The sequence below is a fragment of the Equus przewalskii genome, chromosome 16, assembly GCF_037783145.1.
Source record: "Equus przewalskii isolate Varuska chromosome 16, EquPr2, whole genome shotgun sequence".
Taxonomy (NCBI): domain Eukaryota; kingdom Metazoa; phylum Chordata; class Mammalia; order Perissodactyla; family Equidae; genus Equus; species Equus przewalskii.
In genome coordinates, this window is record NC_091846.1 from 13,337,894 (window position 1) to 13,360,710 (window position 22,817).

A 22,817-nucleotide genomic window follows, 5' to 3' on the forward strand; every position below is an offset into this window, starting at 1 on the left:
TTACAGGACTCATCAAAAACTAGAGGATCCACGTGGGTGAACACAAAAGACAAAAACCTAAGGCGGAGCTGAGGCTGAACACTGAGCCACTGTGTGCTGCCTTCCTCCTCAGCCCCCTGCCTGCCAACAGGCTGGGCTGGGCCAGGCCCCGGATCTTTCCGATATAGAATCTAGAGAAGGGGATGAGAGGGACTGAACAGATTGAGAAGGAACCTGTAAGGCAAAGTGAGAGGTTTCCTGATCTACCTGATAAAGGGCTCAGGCAGGGTGGGGCAGGAGGAAGAAACCCTCTTGGACTGAGCAGCAGGGAAGGTTTGCAGTTTATTATGGGAAAGGCTGCAGGGCGCGCGAGAATTGAAGAGAAGAAGCCAGTGTAGAATCAGATCCCCTTGAAAGTTCTTTAAAAGATGCAGGTTAAAAATGGATTTCTTTTTTATTTATATTTTGACAGCAATTGAGCTTCTCCAACTTGGCCTCCTTAAGGAAACAAACCCCTGGTTTATTAGGGTTACATAAGAAAGCAGAAAAATGCATTAATTAGTACTCTGTGCAAGAAGAGGTGTTCAAGAACCTCATGGGCTCCAACCCTCTCATTCCACAACACTGTGCCAGCAACCAGGGTGGACCCCGCGGAGTTCATCTCTTTCAAGGTCAATATCCTGACCTGGCCCTCTTAGCATTAAACCTAGGTTCCTGATTTAATTGTGTAGTTCCAAGTTCTTAGTCACAGCCTTGTGTCCTAACTATAGCCCTTATATTGCATTCAAGTCTGACTCTGGGCTGCTTTTCAAAACTGACCTCTGGCTTCCTTGCCTCTGACTGGCTCTATCCTTGTGCTTTCAACTCTCAGGATTGATCTCCATGAGGTCCCATGATTCTTCCTCAGGCTGAGTTTACCCTGGCCCTGAGGTGTTCAGATCATGTGGGTGTCTGAATTAATCAAGGAGGACCTCATGGAGGAGAGAGAATCTCATCAACTCTTTGAATGAGGAATTGGAAATTTTAAAGAGAGATTAGGACACAACTTTAAGACAGTTTCATCAGGGGCCGGCCTGGTGGCGCAAAGGTTAAGTTTGCACATTCCGCTTTGGCAGTCTGGGGTTCGCTGTTTCAGATCCTGGGTGTGGACATGGCACTGCTTGGCAAGCCACACTATGGTAGGCGTCCTACATATAAAGTAGAGCAAGATGGGCATGGATGTTAGCTCAGGGCCAGTCTTCCTCAGCAAAAAGAGGAGGATTGGCAGCAGATGTTAGCTCAGGGCTAATCTTCCTCAAAAAAAAAGAGATAGTATTGTTAATCTGAGTTTGAGTTTATGTGGGTGCTTAGAGGTTGGACTGAATGGAGAATGGGCTCTGTGCAAACTTGCCTTAAAATGAAAGTGAAAGCCACTGAGGAGGAAACACTAGAAAGAATCCCATTCTGGTCTCTTGGGAAGAGTTTCTTTTCCTCCATTGATACACATTCCACTTCTCTTTGGAAATTTTGCTCCTAGGCTAAGAGAGCAATAGTGAGCCCCACTTTCCTCCACAATCATAACCAGCAAGTGATTAATTAAGCCAAGAGCTGGATTGTCTTTGGTCTGGCTGAAAGAGATAGCGGGCTGGAGAAAATGCAGCAGCTGTCTCCATTTTTCTACAGAACTCCTGCTGGAACAATTTTTTCCCTTTTTATTTAAAATTTTTGCCAAAATGCTGCTGCTCTGCCTGCCCATCCTTTAGCCAGGCATTTTGTGTGGGAGTGATTGAAGTGGGCAATTAGATTCTCCGCTTAGCTCCTCTTCATTTCCCTTTGGTAGACATTTATTTCTTCATGGTGCAATAAAAAAGATTTCTGAATGGGGGAAAAGCACTCATTTCATTTTTTCCTATTTGGATTCAGGATAGATCATAGAGATGCGTGTTTTCTGATACACTGATGATTTCTGAGAGGAAAACAGAAGGAACATTTTGATTAGCCAACATGAGACAGAAAAATACGAATATTCCCTTAGTCTTCTGTCCACCTTCTGGGGCCACTGGCACCCTTAAACCTGCTGCCCCGTGTTCTTCACAAGAGAAACCATGAATGTTCGAAATCCCATGTTGCTAAATATCTTAATTATAGGCTTTCTACATTGAACTCTCAGCTGAATGTAAATGCCACATCAAAGTATTCAACCATTCATCCCCAACTTTGTCAAAAATTATGCCAAAATGTAAATTGTCTCTACCCCAACCACGGGTGCAGAAGTGCCAAGTCAATGCCCCCTCCCCCCAAACTCTACGTTATCCCACCTCGTCTCACTACATCCACCAAGAACTCACTCCTCTTAATTGCTAGAACCCTTAATGAGGATGATGTGCTTTTGAGTGATTACCTCCAAACGCTGCCCAGCTTTCCAAAGGAGAGGAGTGGAACTTGCTCATCCCAACCCCCAAAGCACGCTGACATCTGAAATCACACTTCACAGATTTCAAAAGCTTTCTTCTTGAGGCCAAAGTGTATTTCATGAGTTTGCTCTGGCTTTGTTGCCCTTCATTTCCCAAGTCTTCTTGGGGCACCAGCAAATGAGACCTACATTTAAATCCAATAAACGGATATTTCCATCTTAAATCACTAGGGCCAATTTAATGATTCACAGAGGAGAGGCATTGTTGCTTATCAGTTGAAGTTCCTGTGTAGAGTTGTGCAGTCATGCCACCCTCCACTTCAGAAGAGAATCACGTGAAGAAGAAGGTGATCTGGCTAAGTCTTCACATCGTCATTTCAGCACCCTGTGCTCCCTGTATGCTCACACTGGTCAATATCCACATCCCCGTGCTCAGTACTCTCTCAACGGCCCATTGGAGGCACCTGATTGAAAGTCATCACTGTAGCCTACATGGAGAGGGCAGTGCTCAGTTGCATGGAAACATCCCTCAGGTTCTCTGAGGCTGAAAGTACTGCTCATGGAATACTAAAAATACACATTAATAAGGAACTTTACTTTCTTTCGGGGAAGTCAGCATTTTACAAATGAAATTACGCATAGACTATTGTGAATTTTTAATCTCAGCCTGACTCCCTCCTATTACCACTCTACCCGCAGACTGCTCCATCTTCTAACATTAGTCCCTCTGTGTTTAGGGACTGTAAACCAATTTAAATATAAGCCCAAACTGAACAAGTGCTAGGGTAAATCTGCTGCCAAAAGTATTCTGAAACAAATAGCACCAAACACAATATTTCATCTGGAAGACTTTTGATAAATGTGAATTGAATCAGCAAACATTTTAAAATAAATGAATATTAATGATTTTTGCTTCCATCTGTGATTTGGGTTATCTGTTGTATTAGATTATTTTCACCATTTCTCTCATCCATTGGCTAGGTAATTGAAAACGTACTGCAATCTGAGTTGCCCTAAAAGCATACAAAATGGGAATCAGAATGTCAGGAAGGAAAATAGATTATCTGCTTCACAAAATCTGTGTTATCTTACAGGGCACTCTGTTTTATGTTCACATGAAAGGTTAGATAACCCTACAGGGCAATCAACCATAATATTCAGAATGTCCTGTATGTTTCAGTGGTTCTAATAAAAAAAAAAAAGGTAAAAAGGAAATAACATTTATTAAATGCCTACAGTGTGCCTTTGCTTTCACATACATTATCTCACTTAATGCTCAACCCAACCCTGGGAAGTATATAGTATTATTTCCATTTTCAAAATAAATGAACTCAGACTCAGAAAAGTTAAATAAATGAAGGGGCCTTCTAACAATAGCCCCGAAAAAGGCAAAGCTGGCTATACTCAGTGTTGGTGGAAATTATGTGCACACAGACCACACGTGCCCACCAGAGTTCCCAGTAATATTGCCTTATTGAGAGTTTCATAGAGCCAGGCACCGTTCTCAGTGGTTTATATGGATTTGCTCATGAAGTAGGTACTGTATCATTTCCCATTTTACCTGTGAGGAAATGCAGGGACAGAAGTTAAAACTTGTCCCAAATCACACAGCTAGTAAGTAGTAAGATCTGAGATATAAGCCCAGGAAGTCTAGCTCCAGCACGTGCGTTCTTAAACACTGTGTGATAGAGCTCCTCAAAAAGTCCACAAGAAAGAAATGACTGTCTGTACAGATGGAACTTGAGCAAACCCATCAGAAATAAGGCTGGCCCAGTTTTACCGATTCTGTGCACCAGTCAATGATCTTTGGGGTCTGTGTCCCTTTCGTCTCTCTCTCTCTCTCTCACTTATGGGCTCTAGAGACCGGTACTGTCCACCAGAACTTTCTACATTGATGGAAATGTTCTACATCTGCTGCAGTGGCCATACATGCCTATTGAGCAACTTGATATGTTGTTAGTGCAACTGAGGAGCCGAATTTTTAACTTTATTTGATCTTAACTAATTTCCATTTAAGTAGTCACATGTGGCTAGTGGCCGTATTGACTGAAGAGAGCAACTGTAGAGACCACAGAAATAATAACGGCTATGGGAAAGCCAACATTTGTTGAGCGTCTATTAGCTCATTCAAGCCTCAGAACAGCTCTCTGTGGTAAAGACTATAATCATCCCCACTTACAGATTGAGGAAACTTATTTTACAGAGCTCTTTGGCTTGCCCAATGCCATGCAGCACGTGAGCGGGACAGGTAGGAATAGAAATTATGGGTTGGAAAAATTGATCTAAGAAAAAAAATAAGAAGCAAAGATCCTTTGGCCATGAAAGTAATTTTCAAGGGCTGAGGCAATGTCTGCTTTGCTCACTATTTTATCCCACAGCCTAGCTCTAAGTAGTAGACGCTCCATAAAAACTCTTTGAATGAAAGAGTCAATAAACACATAGTTAGATTTTTAGTCTATTATACAGAGCACTGTAGCCAATTGTCCTTCGTCTTTGCTAAGAACAGCCTGGGAGGTTTGGATAAGATGAAAAAGCTTCCTGAGACTGAAATATGTTTCTGAAGGATATTAAAATTTATATTCTTAAAGTATGTAAAAATAAGATCTCTCCTGATCAAAATGCAATGCATTTGATATGTTCCCACTTACAGAATAAGGGATTGATTAAGCTCACCCCTCATCCCTTTGAGATAATCATTCATTCTTAAATGTAAAAGACCCTGTCCCAGCACATAAAGAAATGGCAAACATTTCCGGAACAAAAGCAATTTCTGAAAAGAAATTCTTGCCAAACATATTTCACTCAGAGAGTGAGTCACAAAGAGGACACATTTGTTCCCTAATTACAGGTGTATTGATTAAGAAGGTTACAGCAAATCATTTTGGGGTTATTCAAAACTGTACAAATTTTACAATTTTTTTGGTTTAATTTATAAAGCCATTTGGACCAAGAACATTCATTGTCTCCATCTAGTTTTAATGCGAGCTTTCCACACGCTTTGTGATCTTCAAATAATTACATGGTCATTTACTAACACTGATTTGGGAAAGGTAATGGATGCTTTAAAGGAAATGTGAATAGTAAGGCACAACTACCAGAGCCAGCATCTTCTAAGTGAAGGTGTTACAGGCATCTTCCATCTCACTGGTCTGTGATGCTCTCTAGAGCAGGAATCACACTTGTCCTGATTGTAATTATATCCTCAGGGCTGGCATGGTACCTCCAAGGAGTAGAGCTTCAACAAAATTTGTTGGCTGAATGAATGAATTCCAAGATGGCTAAACACATTATATTTTTATGAGTTTTTTTAAGTAAGAAATCTGAGTCCAGGGTAAATTAAAATTTTGTCCTCAGCCACCAAACAGGACAATAACAGACTACTAAGTATAAAAAGGAATATAATCTCTGGCAACAATCCCACATTAGCTTTGAAATGTGCCCTTCTTTGGGAATCTTCTGAATCAGCCAAGCTTGAGTCAGGAAACAGCACTTCAGGTATTTTGATGACTTTACTATTGGATATGCATTTCACCGGTAATAGAAAAGCCAAGGAGGCTCTCAGAGGGGCAGCCAAGAGACTAGAAAAGCCAAGAGGGGTACAGGAAGAAGACAGTGTTTCCAGAGCCAAGGAGCTGGGCCGCCTGGAGGAAGCCGCAAGGACAGTAGGCCTACCTGGCAGGACCTGGAGCCATGGAGAAGACTCAGCAGCTACTGCTGCAAATGCTGCTCTGAGCAGAGAGATAGGAGAGAGAGACTGCGATTCAGCCCCTCACCTGGTCCTTCGGTGATCGGCCGTGCCTCCTCACCAGCCTCCTTGGAAGCCAGGAGAAATGGGAGTCTTGGAAATATAGCTCCCTGAATGACAATGCAGGGCAGAGAAGGGCAGAAAATGCATCTGAGAGAAAATAGGCAAACAGCCCACACACCTTCTCTTATGCCATCTGACAGAGTTAGCTTCTCCCTCTTATGTTCCCTTACAGCACATTAGACAGCAAATTATAATAAAACTCCTCATATTACACTGTAAGGCTTTGTTTATACATCCTCCTCAACTTACATCTCTTGGTATCCCCAGCACTAGTAATGGGGACATTGCAGTTTTTGAATAAAAGATTTCTGAATGAATAAATAAATAAATGATTGCTTTCGTTCAATTTCAACAAATGTTTATTGAGCACTTACGTTGGGCCATGATGTTCTGGTTGATACTACATAGGTCATCTCATTCATAGAAGGTTCTGAAAGGCCTACCAACCTCCCACGCTTTCCTTGTCCCAAACTGTCAAATCTCACCAATGAAATCTGTGATGCGATGACCCATCAGTGAAGATAGTCAGCTTATTTCCACGGTATGAACATTAAAACTTGACATGCATTAAGCCTGACATGCTACACATCAGGTGTTACCCTCAGTGCTGTCTGGTTACACAGGGGAGAAATCCTGCACCTGTCCTCAGGGGGCGCCTAACCCACCAGGGGCACAGAGGGACCATCGAGAGATCATTTTGATGCCTTTGCTGAGTTAGAGTTATGCATAGGATGCTGTAGAAAACGAGATGGCACTTAACCCAGCCTGGGAATTCAGGGAAGCTTCTGGAATCTTGAAAGGCGAGAGAGATGGAGTCAGGTAAAGAGCAAAAGGGACTGGCAGGAGCACAGGCAGAGCTGTAAAATCGATTTCTGCAAGTTGTTCAGTATGACTAGAGATGAAGTGTGGGCACTGAGGCTGGGATTAGTCACAAAAAGCACGTAAACACTTAGTCTGCAGACAATGGGAAGACACTGAAGAGATGCTCATGTCACGTGGCTCACGCTGGCTGCAGCATGGAAGGGAGATTTAAGGTGAATGAGACTGAATGCAGCTAAAGAGTTATACGTTTCCTACAGAAACAGGCAGACAAATACCCAAAGCCCATATCTAAAAATGTGTTCATGTCAGCCTCACTTCTAATAATGCAAACCTGAAAACTAACTAAATGCCCATGTTTTGAAGGTTTTTTATGTCAAAAACTGATTTCAGGTTTTCATAATCTTATGTGAAAGTGTGATTTCTTATTTTTACGTGTGCGTGTCTTCTACACTTCTCTTGTAACAGACTCACAAGGATGTATTCAACTTCCACAGAGCCCCAGGTGCTGGATGAGAAAGCCAAATCCCGGAGCTGTGAGAGCCCAGCAATCTGCCCAGCACCTCGCAAGGCCTGGGGCAGCTCACGGGATGACACTTGCAGCCTAGAAACTTCTAGCCTTCTAGGGTTTTCTCTAGCCTGAGAACTATGACTATTTTTCCCTGAGCTTTGTAACATTTGCTTTCTTACATGTGGGGTTATGTCTGATTATACTTAATCTTCCTTCTTTCATTATAATAATATCTTAATGATGTGGTCATTTTCTCCTAAGTTTTCACTAATTTCCTGTTTAATCAGAAGTAAGTTCTTTCCTTATTTCCAGGTAATAGGAATTAATTCCACGGTCCCAGTTGCACTACTCTCTCTATGTACTAAGAAAGAAACTTTTCAGCCACAGTAATTATTTATTAGATATTCTGGACATGGTGACTATTTTATCAATTTTGTGTCTCTGGTGATTCACATGGCATCTGGCCCGTAGTATATGGTCAGTAAATGGTTAGTGAACTTAATAGATCAAGTTGTATCTTTAAAAACAATTTCTTAACTGAATGGGCAGACCTCCCCCTTTCTAATCATTTTATTTCTCACCTTTGTGCCAATTTTGTATTTTAAAACAATTTTTTTAAATCTATTGTTACTGTTCTCCACCATGCTTGAGAAGCTGTGCTATATGCCACAATGATTCCAATGTTCTCATGGACTATTATGGGTTGAATTGCATTGCCCCCCCAAAAAATACTGAAGTCCTAACCTCCGGTACCTGTGAGCATGGCTTTATTTGGAAACGGGGTCTTTGTAGATCAACAAGTTGGGATGAGGTCATCCGAGTGGGGCCGAATACAAGGTGACTGCAAACTTATAAAAAGGGGAAATTTGGATACAGACGAGTTCGCAGGAAGAACACCATGTGCAAACGAAGGCAGAGATCAGATTGATGCTTCTATAAGCCAGAGAACACCAAAGATTGCCAGCAAACCACCAAAAGCTAGGAGAGGAGCATGGAACAGATCTTCACAGCCCTCAGAAGGAACCGACCCTGTTGACACGTTCCTTTCAGACATCTAGCCTCCAGAGCTGTGAGCCAATACGATTCTGCTGTTTCAGCCACCCAGTGTGTGGTCCTTGGTTATGGTAGCCCCAGGAAACGAATACACAGCCCTTTGGGCACATCAGTTATAGTTCTTATCACTTTTTACTTTAGTTACATGCTTACTTATCCATCCCCACTTGTGATTGTGAAGTCTCTGATACCAAATATTATGTCTTAGTCGTCTTCATATCTTGATATGCCCTGCACAAGCGCACTATTAAGTTGAATTACGTTGTTGATTTATCCTGCCAAATCCCCATCAGTATCAAATGTATTTCCTTGGAACAGTGTGTAGTCTTCTATTATTTTGGTTCACTGAAACATAGCGATAGCTTTGAGATAATTTCTGCTTCCTCTCTTAACATTTCAAGCTCATTTTGCTTGAACTCCGCATTGTTCTGCACTTCCGTGTGTACAAGTCCAGCCGTAAGTTATTGCTCCTGACCAGTTTCTCCGCTGTTTTCTCATGACAATAACTGGACACCTCTGGCACTTTAGTTTGTTGTTGTTATGTTTTTGTTTTTGTTCTTACCTACTATCACTTATAGAATTGTGATTTATGATTTCTTTTTCTTAATGCTTTCTTCTTTCTACCTCTTAAATTAAACCCTCTTAAATTTAAGCTGCTGCCATACGTAAAGCATTATAGTAAGTGCCAAAGATGCCGAGATTAATAAAATATGGTCCTTGCACTAAGAAATTCAGTCAGCTACTTTCCTGAACTTTTTCTTCCCAATCTTCATGGAATGCTATCTCCTCCTTATCATTTTGTTATCATAAACCACACACCAGAGGACCAAATTATTTTATTTTACCACTTATATCCCGCCATCAATTATTTCCTGTATCTTCCTATCTACTTTTCAAAGTCATCACTTTGGAAGAAGAAACTACATATTCTATGCCTATCAGTCCATCAGCTTCCTATTGAGATCTTCCAAATCACTGGAAATATGTCCTAAGTTCATTTTTATAGGGACATACACTCCCAAGTGGGCACTCAGAAAGCGTATCCATTGGGTAGTTGGAAATAGGAGGGTCACTGGGCATCCATCACTGTGTGTGTGTGTGCTTGGGGTGGGGGGATGTGTGGGTCATTTCCTCTTGATGTTCCAGCTGGATTCTGCTCACTCACTAATACTTAGAAATCCTTCTTAATAGTCCCAGAATAATAGCACATTGTTCGCTTTTTGGGCAGAGTTTCATGTCATGCTATACTGATGATAATATTTTTCCTTGTCTTTTTCCCCAATGTCACATTCATTCACTTCTGAACCTCTTAATAATGGTATTGATTTTCCCAGTACTCCCTCTTACTTCAGAATATATTTTTATTTTTAGCATGCTCCCTGAATTATTTTCTTTCCATCTTCTCTAGGGATTTTTCATTCTCCTTAATAAGCTGGAGCACAGAGATACATTCTCGACATCCTTTAACCTTCTTCTAAAAGAAAGATTAGTATGCGTTTAGAGCACACATAATTGATGACTATCTCAGCAGAGAAGACAAACATAGCGCATACTCCACAGGTCACTAGAACAGGACTCCCAGTTCCCACACTTCCTGGATTCAATGGCTAAAAAATAATCAGAGGAGTTCGACTTTTAAGGCTCCCACGTTAAAGATCTCAGCATGCCCGTGTTGAAATACAAATACATCTGCTCACCACAATACACATGGAAGGGAATTTTCAAGTAGATAATATACTCTATCATGCAGAAAGACCCTACCTGAGAAAGATGTTTTAAAATAATGATATATCAAAGTCAGGATTTGATTAGATAGATGGATTTATAACCCCTAATGTTTATTACAGAACTATAGCATTTTTACCATGACAATATTATTTTCTTGGAGAAAGGAAATATTTACTAAATATTTATAATTCCCTCTACAGTAAGTGTCCAGATTCCTTTCCTTGTCCTTTAAACCCTTCTCCCTCAGTGCCCTGGATTACTTAACTTCTTTTGGCCACAATTACATTCCTGCCCTCCTTCAACACTCAGCTGGCCTCCCTCCTCCCACCTTCCCACTTTTCCAAACTCAGCCATTGCCCATTTATATCTCCCCAAATTATCTTCTTGGTGAGAAAGCTTCTGAGGCTCCACTAGTCCATGTGTCAGTCAGCATGCACAAGGCAACCGCACTTTCTGTACTGACTCATCAGTCAGGATTGAACTCAAAGTATCTGAGCTTCTTCTACCCTTCACTCTTTAAATGTCTTCAACACTGTGAAGCCCATTATGGCAGACCTACTCTCAATGCTGTTTTAAATTTTGTTTATTTAGTGTCCTTTTATGTTTAATGTGGAAAAGTATACATTATATTGTAAGTTCTTAAAGAATAAGGATAATAACACACCCCCCAAATCCTTTCTACTAATATCTGACATGACTCACACAAAATAAATTGTTGGAAGTAGTGATGCCTCCTGTGTGTAGGAATGAGAGGGTCAACACATGGTCATAGTCCTTCTCAAATGGGCAACAACATTTTGAAGACCCTTTTTAAAAAGTTGCATTCCACTCTCTCAACTGTACACTTTTAAGTCATTCTACACAATTTTGCATTAGGTGTTCTTTAAGCTAAATCTAATCAGTCTGCATTGTCATTTATTTAGTGTTCACAGGGTCCCCAACACTATATTTGGAAAAATATATCTATAGAGAGAGAAGATTAAGCAAGGAGATTACATTAAAAGACTTTATCTTGAGCTCCAAATTCACGGGGAATGTCTCCCTTATGTTCTCCAAATATTTCAAATTGAACATGGTCACAAAGTATGCATGCCTTGTCACTGTGGTTTTCTTTGTCTGGCATACATTCCTCTCTCTCTTTGTTCCAGGCCTGCTATGGAACTCTGATTTACTCCACAAGATACTGTTCAGACAGCGTCTCCTCTGTGAACCAATTCCTGACGTTCCCTGTCCGTCCTAAACACATGGGAATTGGTCCACCATTTATACTCCATAGCTTTTTATGAATGCCTCTGCTGGTTCACTTCTCTGCCCCCATTTGTCTGTGTTGCTTTTGAATGCAGACACTATGTCTGTTCAGCCCATCCATTCATTCATTCAGTTAATATTTTTTTTTTTTTTTTGGTATTTAACCATGTTTCACACTCTACACCCTAGGGATGGGGGGATTCAACAGTGAGAAAGAAAGTCAAGCAGTCTGCCTAAAGGAGCTTACATCTAGAGGGGAGGGTAAATAATAACCAAAAAATAATATCAAAGTGTATGATATTCTGAAAACCTGGCAAACATAGGCTCTCAAAAAATGTTGATAAAATGTTATTTTTTCTAAAATCCATAAGCACTCATAAACATAGGACAGAAGATACTACATAAAGTTGATAGTCACTAAAGAAAATATTTTGTTACAGGGCCTGATTGGTATGAAGTTATGAGAAAGTGATGATGGCTTTTCGGCATCTCTCCTACTTGGTATCAGGCAGAGAAAGGTAGATCGCCAATTATCAAATGCTTCATTCATTCATGTTTTTTTGTTGCCCAACCAATGGTATTTTCCACAACAAAGTTTAGACATGGGAATACGCTGCACTGGCTGCAGCAAAAGAAGACAGAACTTCAGCCAGACAAAAAGAAAGACTCAAAGCCAAAAACAAAAACATTTTAATTAGTCGTTTCATTTCAAGATGTTGAAACTGCTCCAACCCAAGGAAACTAAGGCCTTCAGAGTCAGAGCAGCTGAAAGAAGAGGAAAAGGATCTTTTATTTACTTAGAAGTTCGATCTGAATCCAATTTGGAAAAGAAAATCTAAAATCTTTTAGAATAATAAACTTACAGATAATAAAATGTTGTTTTCCTTCATATGAGAAGACCTAGACTCTGCATGAAATCTGTTTTAGGATCTTCAAAATTTCATAATTAGGGTAGGTGTTTAAGTAGTTATATTAAATGGTTTGGTTAATACTCAGCATTACTTTCTGTGAGATAGTCTGTTGAAAGTAAGCTGTTTGCATGCTCTTTGTTAAAAGTTTGATTTTAGAAATCCTGTGGACGAATGACTTTCTATTGGCAGATAGTTCTGAAATAGAGAATATATCTGAGAGAATTTTCAGTCAGTTATAATTTTTTTTTAAATAGCAAGAAATATGACTGAGGGGGAAAATTTTACTTCCTAGATTGTAAGAATGAATTGACATCAATCTAAATAGGAGCTTAGAAGGAAAGCATTTAACCATGATCTTCCTCCTACCTGTGAAACCCGCGTCTTACCTTTATGACTGAAAGAAGACAGCAAATATTCATCTTTATTATGTTTTAACTTGGAGAAGAAAGGAAGAAAAGAGAAGGAGAAAGAAGAGAATGGGCCTGCCTACAGAGAATGTTTCAAGTTACTCAAAACCTGAAAGCAATTTATCAAGAAATTCAGACCCACATAATTATTTCATCTACATCCCAGAAGGTATAAGATTCCAAAATTAATTCTAAAAAGTCTAAATGCATTATTCCGTTGTCTACGCTATTCATTATCTGATTAATTTAGATTAAACGAAATTACATGACATACCTCATTCATAGTGTCTCTCCTTGCATAGCCAACACAATTTTCCATCCCAAAATGCAGACTCTGAGGAATAAAAAAGCCTCCTGATGCAAGACTTTTATCTTTCTCCACTCATTCACGACCCTCTTCCAAATATGCCATGTTTTTAATGCCTGCCTTCTATGACACATGTTGACCCATGTGTCTGGGCAATCTCAACTCTTCCTTCAAGCCTTCAATGGCTCTTCCTTTGGAAAATCTTCCTGGTATTTTTTCTTCCTCTCACAGCAGCTTATGGAAACTTTCCCTAATAGTGTGTCAGGTTAGGTTAGTTTGTATGTCCATCTCTTCCAGTAGACTCCAAAAAGCAAAGACTGTTCCTTTCACATTTGTATTTCCAGAACCATATGGAGTCCTGTAACTGAATTAAGACTTTGATAAATTGACAAGAGAAACAAAGGTGGAGTTGGAAACCTCAGATCTTGAGCAATATTTTCACCTCATAAGCTTATCTGTCCAACTGGTCAAGCACAAACACTTTTCTATATAGAACTCTCTCTAAATGTTTCGCAGCACAAAAAGGAAAGGCACATTTGGGCAGTATCAGATTTATTTCTTACGTACCCATTCAACACACGGAATAGACGAGAAAACAAAATAGTACCAAAGAATGCCAGTTTATACTTTTCTGAGGTAGAAATTACCTCAAGTAAGTGTAGATGTATTAATCTTCAGATTTTAAAGGATGAATTATTTTCATTCTTTCATCAATTATAATGGCACTTTTTAGAACATTAAACGTCATTTAAAATTTTCATTGACATGAAGAAAAATCTCCAAAAAACAGAACAACATAATTTATACCTTATAAATACATCAGAGAGTGATATAAAATGGTGCCATGACATGCAGTAAGATATAAAATCAATATTGTCATTTTCAATCACATAATAATGCATACTGGCCAGTAAATTTTCTAAAGCTGCATTCTGCTATCTGTGTTTGTACTGTCTTGTTACACATTTATATATTAGCACAGCCCTGTATTTTTTTTCAAAGCACATTCTCAAAAGCAGAAAAACCACTTTACTCAAAGAAAGCAATTCTAGAGGGGAATTACATGCAAATGTGGGAACTGAGCTTTGAAGCCTCGCATTTCATTTTTACGCTTGAGTCCCACAAGTCTCCCCACATTCATTCGAGGCAGGGGAGCGTCACATCGTGTCAGGCTCTTATGCCAGCGCTCTCATAGCCAGCATCTGATAGGTCGTGGCGGTCTCCTGCACCTGACGTCACTCAGTATCGATCAGTCTGCTTTGAATAACTGCAATGCTGCCTTCTCCATAGTTCACAGCACACCTACTCCTGTGTCTTCCCTCCGCTGATTCTGCTCCCCCACCCCCACGTCACCACGAACTTCTACCAGAGCCCGCTTCCCGGGCTCCTCACCTCCTCCAATCTATTCTCCCCTCTGCAGCAAGAGTGACCGTTTAAAAACACAAATCTGACCATGCTCTTGCTGAAAACCTTTTAATGACTTACCTAGGCTGTTTAGATAAAACCCGAGTCGTCAGTGATCTTGCAAGCTTCCGTGTGACTGTTCCCCGCTTACACTTGGAGCCACTCCAGACCCTCCTCAGTCTCCAGGCCCCAGCCACTCTCGTGCTTTCAGTTCCCTGGAGGCGCCATGGACCCTCCTGCCACAGAGTCTGTGCATGTGCTGCCGCCTCTGCCTGGGAAGCTCACCCACACCTCTACCCCACTCCGAACTCGCTGCTTTTCCTCCCTCAGATCTTAGCTCAACTTCACGCCCTAACACCATCAGATAGTGACAGGTCTCTCTGATACACGCTCTGGCTCCTAATGCCCTGTGCTTTGCCTTTAAAGCATTGTCCCATTTTTATAATTGGACATAGACCTCTGTATTCGGAACCTGTCTTTTCCTCTAGCCTGTACGACAGGGACTGTGGCTATTTTTACTCCCCGTTTTATCACCAATACCCAACAGGGCCTGGCATATAGGAAGCACCTAGTAAAAATGTGTTGAATGAATAAAGGGGCTTATCTAAGTAAATACATCAAATTCAGTAGGCAAAAGAGTAAGAGATACTCTAGCAAATATATCAATCAAAACCAGGTACAGTTGATTCTTGTTATTTGCAGTAGTATGTCCTATAAAGTCACTGTTAACACTGAATTCGTGAATACGGAACCACTGTTCCTAAGAGAAACACAAAGTTAGGTTCCCAGGAGCCTCTAGTCACACATTTCACCAACCAATCAATACATAACCTTGTTCTCTATGTTTGTAAGACCGTTTATTAATAGATACAGTTGACTCATTAATGTTGAACTGACAGACAATAACATTGTAACTCATGCCTGAATGAAGCTTAGCTAACACACACCTTTTCTCCCTAAGGCACATCCCAGACTTTTTGTGCTTAGGAATGCTAGACAGCACTTCACCACATTTAAGGGCCTTTTAAACATCAAAATTGCAAATAAAAATCTCATGAGTGTGGAAAACAGGGCACTGACCAGACTGTGAAAAGGATACTTGTCTATAGTAGGAGAGCTGAAACAAGAAGGCAGAATGTCACCTGGTTTGACCTCTGCCGAGAATGTGCCCCTTTGGCAACTCAAATGTCCTCAAATGACTGCAAAAACGCTGCAAGTATTGATTTTGGGGTTACAAATAAATTTTAGTGAATAAGCAACTTTGCAAATACAGGATTCACAGATAATGAGTATTGACTATAATTGTTGAAAGGCGTATTGCCTATGTGGAGCCTGCATGTGCAGGTGGGCATACACATGTACTGGATGATGGGAGCAGACAATGATGTCTTGGTTCATCCTATGCAGCTCACAGCCCGCCGTAGAAGTGTAGCAAGTATTAAATTACCATATCCAATTGGAGAGGATTAAGCCCTCTAAGATGCTTTTATTCGACTGACTTAACCACTTAATAAGATTCTAGTGCATCCAGTTAGGGAAAAACGCTATAATATTTAATTATCACAAAGAATATGTAAGATGTGAAACTATGCCTACAGATCATTAATTATATACATCTTTGTAAGAACTTCAATGCTTTGTGATCAGAAGACGTCTTAGAAATAAATGAATGTGTGATTCCTGGACCTTTTCAAAATAACAAAATCAACTCCAAATTCATTTTGTAAGTAAATAATCATGTCAATGGATCATATGTAAACAAATCTTAAAGTCCAAAGGACATTTTAGTTCCCTGGTTACTCTTTAAGTATATCGACCTAGAATTTTGGTACCTAAGCAAAAATGGCGACTTCTGGGCTTCTCGCCAATTTCATGTTAAGTGTGAAATTTCTGACTTGTGAGCTAAAACTCTGGGAATCCTATAAGCAAATTTTTTGCAGTTGAGAATGGTTTTCCCACCCACGAAATTACCTATTTCTCTTTACTTTGCAGTTGTGGAGGAGCAAAATTTGCAGGCATGAGGAGGACCTTCTGAGAGTCAGGAGCTCAGCCCGTCCCCAGCCCCTCAGCCGTCTCCTCTCCCCAGTGCCAGCTGCCCCATCGGTGTGCGGCGAGCGCTCCGTGGCCTAAGGAATCTCACAGCACATAATAAGGCAGGAAGACAGAGCCACCACATCCCCATACCAGGTTATTTGAGGTAAGGGAAGAAACGGCTATAAAAAAAAGTGACAGCACCCACTCCCTTGCTGCCTCCTCCGGCTTCTCTGAAGGCTCCTTCCTGTGGAGGTAATCATAGCGGCCATTCCTCCAGAACGTCATGAATTCCTTCAAACTTGCTGCCTAAGCAACCTCCTAATGTCACTTTTATTTCTCACTTCAGGGTATTTTTACCCATGTACGTGAGGAACAGAGAAGAAAAGTGTAGTGGAAGGACAATTATTTCCTATCATTCCTTTATCAAAGAATCATTCTCCTCCTCAGTAGGAAAAGAGGAAGAGTACTTCCTCAGGGTCACACAGCTCCTCCCTCACCTTGGAGAGCTTGGCCTACCTGCCCTGAAATTTCAAAGTGCAGGAACAGGCTCCCCATTCTCGCCTGAGAAAGCTGACGAGGACTGCAGGTGTGGCCTGACTCCACCACAGGAAATCTAACAGGCAGGGGAAGGGCTGACACTGCTCTTGTGACTGAGGCACTATGGCCCACACTCCTATGCCAGGCCTGGTATGGGCCATTAGGACAGAGGGAGAGTCGGTGTGAGTACTTGAGTCCTGTTCTGGTCAATAGAGCTTCCTGGGTGGGCAAGGAGATGTCTGCAGAAAGAGGCTGGTTGGGGGGTACTACCAATGCCCCTGAGCTGAGAAAGGAGCGACGGTGGCCACCCAGAATAGAGCCTCACTCTTTCTTCAGGCAATTTCAGGTGAGAGGAGCCAACCCAGAAACTACAAAGAACCCAAACTATGCCCCACAAACAGAACCAGACAGAACCATGCAAAGCCTAGGGTGTGAAGCCACCCAGCACAGTAAGAACAGCCCTATCCCCTTATCCATCCTCCCAATGCAGGAAACAGAAGCTAGTGAAAGAGGGGAGTCCTGTCCCTTCACTGCCCTCCAGCTTCCCCACTGACCCAGGTCTGTGCCCGGAAAAGGCCAATATTTTGATGTTAAACCAAGTCAGACACATTGAATAATACCTTGGACTGGACATTAAATGTTTGAAATTGAGACTATGACTGCAACCCAAAAATCACTGTAAGGATGGGCATTTTCTAAGAATAAAGAGAAAAGCCCTGGGATCTGCCAGCATCTGAAGAAGAAAACCTCCATGGAATAATTTAAAGACATAGTGAGAGTCAAAATAAGGTAATGCTTCTCTTAAATGTAATTTTTGTTTGTTCAACTTACCTGTGACAATCACACGCACAGAGTTAGAAACAACTAGAAACCAATTCACAGATTGCCAGTTAGAGGTTTAGGAAACAAATTTTAAAACAGAATGTTCAGAAACTCTCAAATTTATGTCTCTATCTAGATTTCTCTGAGCCAAAGCTTTGTATCTTTCATCTTAAATGGCCCAAGGGCATCTCTGAAGGAGCATGTGCAAAGGGGAACTTCTTCCATCTCAAACCTTTCTCCTTCCAAGGCTCCATTCTCAAGTTCTTGCACTAGCTTTTGTATTCATACTTTCAGAAATAAAATAAATGGGAAAATTCATAAAGAATACATAGTACTTTTATGGGCACGAAATGTGGTTATCATTATTACAGCTGGTCAAGGGAAGGAAGGAAGGGAGAAAAGAAAGAAGAAACTGAAGAGGACGCAAGGTGCACACTCCACCACATACAAGTGTATGCTAGCCCATCCCTATGCTCATGGCCAAAGATCGTCAGGTTGACCATACATCAGAGCCTGGGGTTTAATCACAGCAGCTCAATCCAAGAGCAAGCACTTGAGCATTGCAAGTGAAAACTGGTCATCAACTTTATAAGTAGACTCCTGTGACAGGAACTGGTAAGTGGGTTATGTGACTGAGGAAAAAGTGCTGGCAAAACACAGCATCAGAAGACCTATTTAAGACTTAGATGCATCATTTGCAACCTTGAGAATTTGAATTAGCTATTTAATCTATTTAAGCTTCAGTCTTCTTATGTATAAAATGGGAATAACAATCATAACTCTGGGTACCTCATTGGAAGCTGTAGAAATAGATGAAGTGGATACTGTGTCCAGATGCCCCTTAGAGGACCAAGCCACCTGTTTTCCCAGTTCCTAGGAATGTTGATGGCTGATATCCGTCTCTGGGAATTACCCTCAGCCTTTCCTAAGATCTGCCTCCCCAGAACATGAATACTCCAACATTGATCAGGTTTATTGATCCAGGTTCAAAATATCTTCAGGATCCAACCCCACGTCTCCACCTTCTCTGCTTCCACCATAAACATTGCCTCCATCGTTTCTCATCTAGATTCTTATAACAGTTTTGTAATTGGTCTCCCTCATTCTGCCCTTAACTCCGTACAGCCTGAATGATTCCTTTAAAACATGACTTAAGTCAGGTCCTCCATTACTTTCCACTCCCTTACATAAAAGCCAAAATCCTTATGAACAACTACCAAGCCCTACACAGTGTCCCACCACTGGCTCATTCTGCCCAGGGAACCGTCTGATCTCACCTCGAGACCTACCACTCTCCCTCTTGTTCACATCACTCCAGCCATGCTGGCCTCCTTGCTCTTGCTCGGATGTGCCAGATGTGCTCCAGGCTTACTGCCTTTGCGCTTGTGATTCCCTCTACCTGGACTGTTCTTTCCTCACATGACTCGTTCCCTCACTTCTCTCAAATCTTTGTGCAAGTGACTCCTGATCAGTAAGATCTTCTCTGGCCACCCTGTATTTTTTTTCATTCAACACATTTATTTCTGTACACCGCAAAGGCCATACATGACAAGCCCACAGCTAACATCATACTCAATGGTGAAAGCTCAAATCTTCTCCTCTAAGATCAGGAAGAAGACAAGGATGCTCACTCTTGCAATTTTTGTTCAACATAAGATTGCATGTCTTAGCCAGAGCAATTAGGCAAGAAAAAGTGATAAAAGGGATCTATATTGGAAAGGAAAAAGTAAAACTGTCACTATTTGCAGGTGACATGATATATATAGAATATCCTAAAGACTTGACCAAAAAGCTGTTAGAACTAATAAACGAATTCAGTAAAATTGCAGGATACAAATAAATATACAAGAATCTGTTGCATTCTGTACACTAATAACAAACCATCAGACACAGTAATTAAGAAAACAATCCCACTCACGACTGCCTCAAAAAGAATAAAATGCCCAGGAATAAATTTAACCAAGGAAATGAAAGACTTGTGTACTGAAAACTATAAGATATTAATGAAAGAAATTGCAGAAGACATAAATAAATGGAAAGATATTCCACACTTAGGGAGTGAAAGAATTAATATCAGGCACCCTCTTTTAAATTGCAATACCCTATACCCTTTTCCTGCTTTAGTTTCCTCCTTAACCCTTATTACCATCAACACATTATATATTTTACTTACATATTTGTCTAACGTCTGTCTCCTCCCACTGGAATATAAGCTCTGTGTCAGTGGGAATTTTTGATTTGTTTGGTCATGGCTATATCCTCAGCACTAATACAGTGCTGGACCCATAGTAAGTGCTCAATAACTATTTGCTGATGAAACGAATAAATTAATGAAAGGTGAGGAATTTTCCTTACATACAGTGATTAACAATTTTTTCTGTGAGTCAATGTTCAACAGAGTTCAAATACTCCTGATCTATGTTTGTGAAAACGTATACACAAATGTAAGATTTTGAACACAGTACACTGATATTATACACCCAAAGACACATGAAAAAAGTCTGTACAGTTGGATAGGCAGTGACAGCAATGCATTCTGAGAACTGACACTATCAACATCTAACTCCTACTTCATCTCATTTCTGTGAGATAGAGCCAAGGAGTGACACATTTAAATTATTGTGACATATTTTTTTTCTTTGACAAAGAAACTGGTGAGGAAAGTCTGGGAAATTCTAAAGGCAGATGCTATCATTTGTTCTATATTTTTTTCTTTCCGTACTGTTTCTTAAAGCACTAGGGTTCTGAGCATCCAATCTTATCATTGTTTTCCATTAAAGACACTAAGCCTGGGTGTCCTTTCCGAAAGACAAACAGCTGTTAATGGTGGAAACAAGACCTCCGTCTTCTGCAACTTCCCTGGAATCTCTGTCCCTGCTCCAAGTCCAGCTTCTCGGATTTAGATTGGGCTCCTCACCCAGTTGACAAAAGCCTTTGCTGGATCCATTAACAGAGCCATCTTCAGCTTTCGCTATTAGCCAACAATTTGTTGTGTTATATTTGCCAATGATTTATTTGCATCCCAAATTGCTGGAGTTCACATAGTTGGCAGTGGATTGAAGGGAATGGATCTCCCAGCAACACCTGACAGGAAAACAAATATGAACCAAAAATTCTTTGGTCTCTGTGGCACTTAGTGTCTCCTGCTTTGCCAAGTCTCTCTGTTTGCTAGCCAGTCACTCTTTGAGAAGGGAGAGAAAGGATGAGCTACAGAAAGAATCACCATTGCAAAATTCGAGGCATTCTAAGAAATGTAACTAGACAATCACAAGCTCTGTTGAAGCTTTTGCATAAACTCTTGGGATCAATCTCCGTCTTGGCATGAGAGACAGCTCTGCTTCAGACGTTATGAATAGAAGGCACCCATTGATTGTCATCATGGATCATCCCTCAGACCTCATGAGGCTTTCATCGTTGTAGGTCACTAGAGAAAGGGACTCAATGATTCAAATAATGAGACACTTCAGGCCTGAGCATTTGGGACTATAGGGTGCTAGGGAAAAAGCAAAAAATTCCAATGCTATTATGGAAGAAGGCAAAGTAATGGAAAATCATATTCAGTTGCCCCCAAAGCAGGGACAATACTGAGGTGTAGTAATTTTGTAGTCTTGGGAGCCCTTTAGGGACTTCTTATTAGAACAGTAAAGAGTATGCATAAAAGACTGACAGTAGAGCTGAAGTTTTCACGTTGGGGTTGCTCTCTACAATTTCAGACAGCTCACAAAGAATCTGGCCATTCTAAACTTGGCAGATCTTTAATGGGAAAGCCATCCTGTCTCTCCTCCAGCCTCTGGACATGAAGATTACTTGTGTGCTATTTATGTTTTGACTGACAAGTGTGCATTCTGTTTAGATAAGTAGAGAAGCATCTCTTACAATGATGCTTCAAAGGATCAGCTGTCTGGAAAGACGAATTAATGCCAGGATAGTTTAAGAGCCAATCCAAATACCAGTAACGGAGGTAAACATTAACAGATGAGGCAAACACTTGCAAGAGGAGACTTACTCTAGGAGTCCACAGTGCACTAAACAATGTGATACATATTCCTTCTTATTTATTTTTTGTCGGGATCCCCCAACCAAGAATTATCATCTTTAAGGAATTATCTTGGTATCTTTATCCATCTATAAGGAATATTTCTGCCTGTCATATTGTTTTCAAAATTGGGAAAAAAAACAATCACTTTACTCTCCCATTCTCATTCCCATATATAAAGTCTTAGGATCATCACCTGAGCTTTACCTGTACTGGCTTCCTTTTTAAATTTTTAGCACAGCATTCAGTGTCCCTAATGATCTTGTGCCACACGCTTTTACATTCCATCTACTGCCACTCCCCGTCATCCATACATTCTATCTAGTAAAATCTTAGTGCCTATCATTCCTTAAACTTGCATAAACCTTTGCTTATTCTCTTCCTTCTGTCTGAAATTTGCTTTACCCAACTCCACTGGATCAAACAGTAATCATTGTTCAAATCTCAAACCAATCAACATCTTCTCTGGGGAAACCTTCCCAAATGTCTTCCTAAGTAGAATTTCCTCCTGGAAGTGTGATCTTCTAGCCTATTGTAATAATCCTACTCCAGCATTTGCCATACTATGTGAATGTTCATTGTTCATGGGCCTCTTTCTCCTACTCTACTATGAAGATTTTGGTGGGCTCGTTCGTATCTTACTTATATACTCCCTGCTCCCACATTCAATGTTTGATGAAAGAACGTGTGAAAGATAACATTATCAAAGCTGAAAACGCAAAATTAAACCAAAGATCCTTGTTGGGTCCGTGAACATAATTAATGTTAGGGCAACTATAGTTTGTTTTTTTACCACTAACAAGAATTGGGTATGTAATGGG

The 22,817-nt window shown here is 40.7% G+C and overlaps 1 protein-coding gene and 1 long non-coding RNA gene across 4 annotated transcripts in view; both read right to left on the reverse strand.

Moving 5' to 3' along the window:
• LOC139076425 (uncharacterized) overlaps window positions 1-22,817 on the reverse strand; it is a 536,857-nt gene that overhangs the window by 205,935 nt on the left and 308,105 nt on the right. The gene's annotated exons all lie outside the window — the stretch shown is intronic.
• LOC139076428 (uncharacterized) lies at window positions 392-15,075 on the reverse strand. 3 transcript variants are annotated; one of them, XR_011528031.1, is made up of 4 exons: window positions 14,649-15,075; window positions 13,131-13,527; window positions 2,360-2,556; window positions 392-1,924 (listed from the first exon to the last, which is right to left on the reverse strand). It is a non-coding gene; the product is annotated as an uncharacterized lncRNA (long non-coding RNA). The 3 variants fall into 3 exon arrangements; XR_011528032.1 differs by lacking the exon at window positions 2,360-2,556 and having other exon boundaries at window positions 1,370-1,924; XR_011528033.1 differs by lacking the exons at window positions 392-1,924; window positions 2,360-2,556 and adding an exon at window positions 6,044-6,226.